Source organism: Mus pahari, chromosome 17 (genome assembly GCF_900095145.1).
Source record: "Mus pahari chromosome 17, PAHARI_EIJ_v1.1, whole genome shotgun sequence".
NCBI classification, from domain to species: domain Eukaryota; kingdom Metazoa; phylum Chordata; class Mammalia; order Rodentia; family Muridae; genus Mus; species Mus pahari.
The window spans coordinates 20,702,985-20,710,089 of NC_034606.1; the positions used below are offsets into that span (position 1 = coordinate 20,702,985).

General features: G+C 42.6%; 1 non-coding gene across 1 annotated transcript; it reads right to left on the reverse strand.

Annotated features, from left to right (window-relative positions):
- Window positions 1–426: 426 nt before the first annotated feature.
- On the reverse strand, window positions 427–569 carry LOC115062433. Its single transcript, XR_003842396.1, has one exon. It is a non-coding gene; the product is annotated as a small nucleolar RNA SNORA48 (small nucleolar RNA).
- Between the last annotated feature and the right edge of the window lie 6,536 nt (window positions 570–7,105).

Sequence of the window (7,105 nt, forward strand, 5' to 3'; positions counted from 1 at the left end):
AAATCCAGACAAGGCCCTCAGTGGCCCCCCAGGCTGGAAGCTCACCATGATCCCAAGAGGTGATGCTGATCATTCACCACAGGTGACTCCTCTCCACCATCAAGACTCCAATTCTCTCTCTCTCTCTCTCTCTCTCTCTCTCTCTCTCTCTCTCTCTCTCTCTCTCTCTCTCGATAGTGCTCAGGCTGCTTCACTCTGTTTTTCTCTCACCTGTCCACCATATACTAACACATTGTGGTGACTCTGCAAGGCCCTGAGTGACACCGTCCATCCCTGCTGCATGGTGTGGTGGCTAGCAGGTCTATGGCCCGCCTGTGCTGTATACCAGGTCTGTGAGTGGCATGGTAGTCCACAGGTCTCTACCTGTCTTTCTCCTCCCATGTGAGCTGCCTGGATTTGACTTGATTTGATTTGATTTGATATTTGATTTGATTTCCTGGCATACAACAGCTTTGGCCACCAAGTCAGGCACCAAGCTAGGATGAGCGATGGACTGCCATCTGCTCTGCCCCTGACTGATATTAGAACACCACCACCAACAAGATGGTTCTTTGCCCATTGCTGGGGGTTGGGAGGGGTTGACCAAAACAACTCTTATAAAGAAAAGCATTTAATTAGGGCTAGCTTACTGTACTGGCTAAATTTGTGTCAACTTGACACAGCTGGAGTTACCGCAGAGAAAGGAACTTCAGTTGGGGAAATGCCTCCATGAGATCCAGCTGCAGGGCATTTTCTCAGTTAGTGACCAAGGGGTGGGACCATCTCTGGGCTGATAGTCTTGGGTTCTATAAGAGAGCAGGCTGAGCAAGCCAGAGCAAGCAAGCCAGAGCAAGCAAGCCAGTAGAGAACATCCCTCCATGGCTTCTGCATCAGCTCCTGCTTTCTGACCTGCTTGAGTTCCAGTCCTGACTTCTTTCAGTGATGAACAGCAATGTGAAAATGTAAGCTGAATAAACCCTTTCCTCCCCAACTTGCTTCTTGGTCATGGTGTTTGTGCAGGAATAGAAACCCTGACTAAGACAAATTGGTACCAGCAGAGTGGGGTATTCCTGTGAAAACCTGACCATGTTTTGGGGAGGACTGTGGAAGGACTTTGGAACTTTGGGCCAGAAGATCCGTTCAGTGTTAAGAGCTCTTTGGAATGTTGTATAGGAGCTTGGAAGATAATGTTGAGAACAGTGCAGAAGATGGAGGCCTGGCTTGTGTAATTTCAGAGGGAAAATTAAAGACTCTTTTCAGGGCCATTGCTATTTTGGATTGTGAAGATTCTGTGGTTCTGGTTAGCTGGGGCTGAAGAATCAGCTGTGATTAACAAGATACCAGAATCACTAAAGTGAAACTTTTCCTTACTGGGACTATTGATGCCGGTTAGCTGGAGCTAAGGAATTAGCGGTGATTAAGAAGAGACCAGCATCATTGAGGTGACATCTTCTGGCAAGTGTTTTCTGAGAGCACAGGGGCTGTGTTCCAGAGATGGCCAAGGTTGTACCTTGTGCTGTGGCTGGACTTGTTAATGTGTAAGAGTTACCCATGTGGTAATGGTTTTGAAGGCATGAAGGGGTCATGCAGAGTAGCTGAGGCCATGGAAGCACTGTGAGAGGCCATTGGTGAAGGTGCAGCCTCAGTTGCAATTGATGGCCCAGGACTGAAGGGGTCACAGCAGCATTTTGGAGATGCTAGTACCATGAGATGACCACCAAGAACATCAGCAGCAGTGAAGTACAGGCAGCTGGAGCCGAGAAGACAAGGTGTGTGCTATGAAGGGCATGGCTGGAAGTGACCCAAGCCTTTAGAGGAGCCCAGAAGATTGTGAGTTGGATCCCAGACATTGGATGGTTGGAGATTGATTTTGCTTTTCATTGTGACTGTGCCCTGATATTTTTCCCTCTTGAAGGAAGTTTTTTAGTGAAGCCCACAGCTAAGAGACTGAATTTTAAAGTACTTAGTATTTTAAAAGATACTGGATATTTTTAAAGGGATTGAGCTTTTAATATGTAAAGACTGTGGGACTTTTAAAGTTATTTAGATCTTGGGGATGACTGCTTGTGGACGTTGTACATCGTGGTGCGGAGCCTAGTGCGCACCACGATGTACAACGTCCACAAGCAGAGTTCCAGTCCTGACTTCTTTCAGTGATGAACAGCAATGTGAAAATGTAAGCTGAATAAACCCTTTCCTCCCCAACTTGCTTCTTGGTCATGGTGTTTGTGCAGGAATAGAAACCCTAAGACACTTACATTTCAGGGGTTCAGTCCATTATCAGCATGGGAGGAAGCATGGTGGCACACAGGCAGACATGTGCTGGAGGGGAGTTCTACGTCTGGATAGGCAGGCCGCAGGAAAAGACAGTGAGTCCCTGGGTCTGGCTTGAGCTTGTGAGACCTCAAAGCCTAACCTCAGTGACACACTTCCTCCAACAAGGCCACACCTCCTAACAGTGCCACCTTCTGTAGAGAGAATTATCTTGTGTCTGTGTGGATGTGGCACCCTTCAATAATAAATCTTATAGCCTATAATTTACGCAGGAAATAAGAGGTAGGACATCCAGGAGGCAGAAAGAATTCTGGGATCGAGCCAGGCAGGAGATCCTCCTGGGAAAATGGGAAGAGATTAACTCATGGTACCGGAGCACAGGTAACCAGCCACGTGGCAGGATATAGATTAAAATAAATGGGTTATCGTAAGTTATGATTCTAGTCAGAGAAGAGCCAAGGTGTTAGTAAATATATTTTTGAGTCCGCATCTTATTTCTGGAAGCATGAGTCTGGGAGGAAGAACCTATGGGCCCATGGGGCCATTTTATTCAAACTGTCACACACACACACACACACACACACACACACACACACACACACAGAGCACCACATGAGTTTCCGATTTTGTGTTGGGCTGCATTCATAGCTACCCTTGGCTGTACACGATCCACGGACCACTGGTGGGACACAGTCTTCTCAACCTGCCCTCACTCCCTTTCACTTTTGTGGAAACTCATATTTTAAATTTATCCCAATGAAGAATAGCTTTTGTTTATGAATCTATATTCCACCCCCCGCCAAAAAAAATCTCTCAAGCCCTCTTTAAACATGGGTAATGAGGAATGCAGGTTTCTCATTGCCAAACAGCTAAAGTTGGGATATGGGTAGAAAAAGAATTATCTGGACAAGGCTTGCCTCACAACACAGGAACCTGAGCTGGATGCCCAGAGCCCACATAAAACCCATGCTGGTTACAATCCCAGTCCTGGGCATGGAGAAGTGGAGTCCAGTGGAACCTGGGGCTTTGGGCCTACTGCCAGGGGACTATCTCAGAGTACACGGTGGATGGCTTCTGAGAAACAGCACAGGGGTTGACTTCTGATCACCACCACCACCACCCCCCAAAGAAGATCTTTGTGTGCATTTTTTAAAACTGTTTTGTATTCCTTCAGACAATGTTATATAACTTTAGGAGGGAGTGGGATGTTCTCTGGGGGAGTAGAGGCTTTCCTGGGCATCTGCATTTTGTTTCTGTTTACAAAGGTACTGCAGACTGCAATGATTCGCCTTTAGTGAATGAAGCCTTAATTTTGTGCGTCCTTAGACAGGAAAGAACCACTAGGGGGCGCGTGTGTTACATACATTTCTTTGTAGATGGTGCGTGATTTTAGGGTAAAATTGATTTTGAAAACAAGAAGGAACTAAGGTTTAGTCACTCTGTCTTTTCCAAACGAAACAGAAAATAAAGTTGCTATTCTCTATTTTCATCTTCGCGGTTCTGAAAGTGTCAGATTCTTGTACCTGTGACATGACTAAAGAAACTGAATTCCTCGTTCTCTCCATCTTGTTCCAGTGAATTTGTTGTTTATCAAACATCATTTTTCAAGTCTGAGTGTATGGCAGTTTGATAGAAAACACGGAAGGCAGAATTTCCGACCATCGTGGCATATTGCAGAGATAGTAGAATAGAGTGAATCTCTGCGATACTTTGTTTATGCTCAAGCAGAAAAAAAGAGAAGTCCCCTTTGTGCATCCTACAGAGGTAAGCGATGCAGTTCAAAACCACTCGTGCATCCTACAGAGGTAAGCGATGCAGTTCAAAACCACCCGTATCGTTGTTCTTCTGTTACGGAGACAGCAGCAAAAGAATAATGTGGGAACAACTGGGCTGAATCCTTGCAAGGGGCCGTGCCTGAAGTTGGAGACGGACCTGTAGAAAGGCTACATACAGAGAGATTTAATGACGGCACAAATATCAGCTATTAAAGGCTTGTCTGTTCCACAGCAGCCTGTCCTCAGTAAAAAATTAAATGCCCTGATTAAAGGTGTGCTGAAATGATGACCTCTGGCTCCCACGTCCACACACAACCTCCTGTAACTCCAGCTCCAGAATATTTGTCTCCCTCTTCTGGGCTCTATGGGTACCTGCACTCTTGTGCACATACCCACCACATGCATACACATAACCTTTTAAAAATAAAAATAAACATTTTTAAAAGAAAAAAATAAAATAAAGGTGTGCTAAAGGGAACCACCATGTTCTTCCTGATAAAAGTTTTAAAATAAACTTTTCACAGGATGAGTGACAAGTTAGGAGAGGCTGAGTGGAGGCAGAGGCTGGGAGCTGAGCCAAGACATGCTGCATACATAGTAACTTACATTTGGGGGTATCCAAGCTAAGACATATCACATATCTAACACCTTGCATAGGTGTAGGTGAAGCCTAAAATGGCACAGCAAACTGATTCTAAGTCCAGGCAAGCTCAGGAAAGGCACATTTTCTTCTTCGTCACAAAAATACAAGGCAAATAAAATATCCCTCTCATTATACAGCTCTGCAGCTCAAGGGGACTCAAGGACAAGGCTCTGTCAACTTGAGCCTGTGTGTCCCTAACACTGGTCTAGTAGCCATTGATTCCCACCCAATACAAACACATTGTCTTCTAAAGAAAGAGTACAGACACTATGCGCACCATTTCGAGAAGGAACTAGCTCAACTTTTGACAGCCCGGAAGAGCAACAAGTCAAAATGGAGGAGACTTGAATGAAAGATAATTTTTTCCATCCCGTCATGTTGTCTCCAAGGGAATCTTCTTAAGTTGGCAAGTGTTCGTGAGATCAACAAATGGCAGCACCAGTAGTGACCAACCTCCAGAGCTAGAGCACAAAAAGCAGTTAGCTTCCGTTTAGGTCTGTTAGACGGTGTGCCCTGGGGAAACAGTCATACGTTATTCACATAAACCATTAGAACTATGTATGTGGGGGCAGCTCATGCCTAGCCTGTGCAAGGGCCTGGGTTCAATACCCAGCAGAAGAAGAAGAAGAAAAAGAAGGAAGGAAAAGAAAATATAGACAATATCCACACTAAAGTATAAAGGAAGAAATAAAGACTAGATAGGCTATTAAAATACAGAATAGACATAACACAGTGTTGAAGTGGAGGCAGAGTGAAGAGTTCAAGGTCGTCCTTGGCCGAGGCTAGCTCAGGCTGCTTAAGACTCTGTCTCAAAAAGTAAAAGGCAAAAACAGCTACAAGAAGCTACAGGAAAATGCTATAAACAAATGTGGAGTGACAAATTATACCAATAAAATAGGCAAATTCTTAGAAATGTACAATTATACTGAACAAAGAAGAAAATCTGCAAAACAGTAGAGATTTAATAAATAAAAGTGCAAACAACTCCCCCCCCACACACACACACACACACTAAAATAACAGGTCCAGAAAGCGTCACTGGAAAATTCAAATATTCGCATAGAAACTAAGACAAAGCTAGCTTGCACAACACAATCTTGTAACTCTAGATGTTCAGAAGGCTGAAGCCCACAAAGGCCATACATCCAAGGCCTGCTTGGGCTATAGAGTGCGTTATAAAATAATGCCCAAATAGATTTAAATGATATTCAGACACTTATGTGCAAAGATAATGGAGGAGAACAGCTGTTTAATAAACAAACAAACCCAAGCATATTCTGTTTCACAACTTTAGCAGCCAACACTATGCTTTTAGCAGAGGGTTAGGGAGAAATAAACTGACCTAAATACCTTTCTTTAAAACAATCTTTATTCTTTTTTTTCTTTTTTCTTTTTTTCTTCCATTTTTTTTATTTATTATTATTTTCTTTATTTACATTTCAAATGCTATGCCGAAAGTTAAAACAATTGTTATTCTTACACGAATAAAGCCACCCCAAATTCTAGTTGGAGGATGTGTTTTTCACAAGGCTACTCTTCATGGCTGCTATTGTGAAAGTGCTTTCAAGGTGTTTATCAGGAGTGAACAACTTAGTAAATAACTTAGTAAATAAAGTGTGCATAATGAGACTCAAAATCATGGTCAGAAAAAGAAATTACAAATAAGCATAGAAGCGACGCATTGGAGTCAGAGGTATCAGAGAGACTTCACGTTTATTCACGTTCATATATATGTACATTAGAATCTATAGACTTATCCTTATCTATAAATGAACAAATAAAATGCAGATGTGTATATATATATGTGTGTGTGTGTGTGTGTGTGTGCACATGCATGTATGTGTTGGTATGTATGTGAGTGTGTAGTTTGTATGTATGCGTGTATATGTGTGTATGTTTGTATATGTATATATGTTTATGTATGTGTGTATGTTTGTGTATGTTTACCTATCTGTGTGTATGTTTGTATGTATGTGTGTATGTTTATGCATGTGTGTGAATGTTTGTATTTGTGCATATGTGTGTTCTTCTATTGTGTGAGAGATCCCACATAAAGTAACAACAAACCCACTTTTTTGATGGTCACATATTGGGTTCTAAATTCCTCTTGCTCATATAAGGAGCTTGGATTCTTTACAGGAATGATCCATTCTAGGCCTTAGAGGATGGGTATATAATTTATACAATTTATCCTAGAGAATATTATGATACTAAAAAGTAAGAAGGTGACAAAGGAATAAAAAATAAATAGGCACCTGCTAAAGGGACTCATGGTAAAAGCAGGATTAATCAAGTGACCCAATATGTAGTGATATTCCCCCAAAATGAAATATAAACAGCCAGAAAGAACACTGTCAATAAGACAAAATGGCAACCATCACATTGGAAAAAGATCTTTACCAATCCTACATCCGATAGAGGGCTAATATTCAAT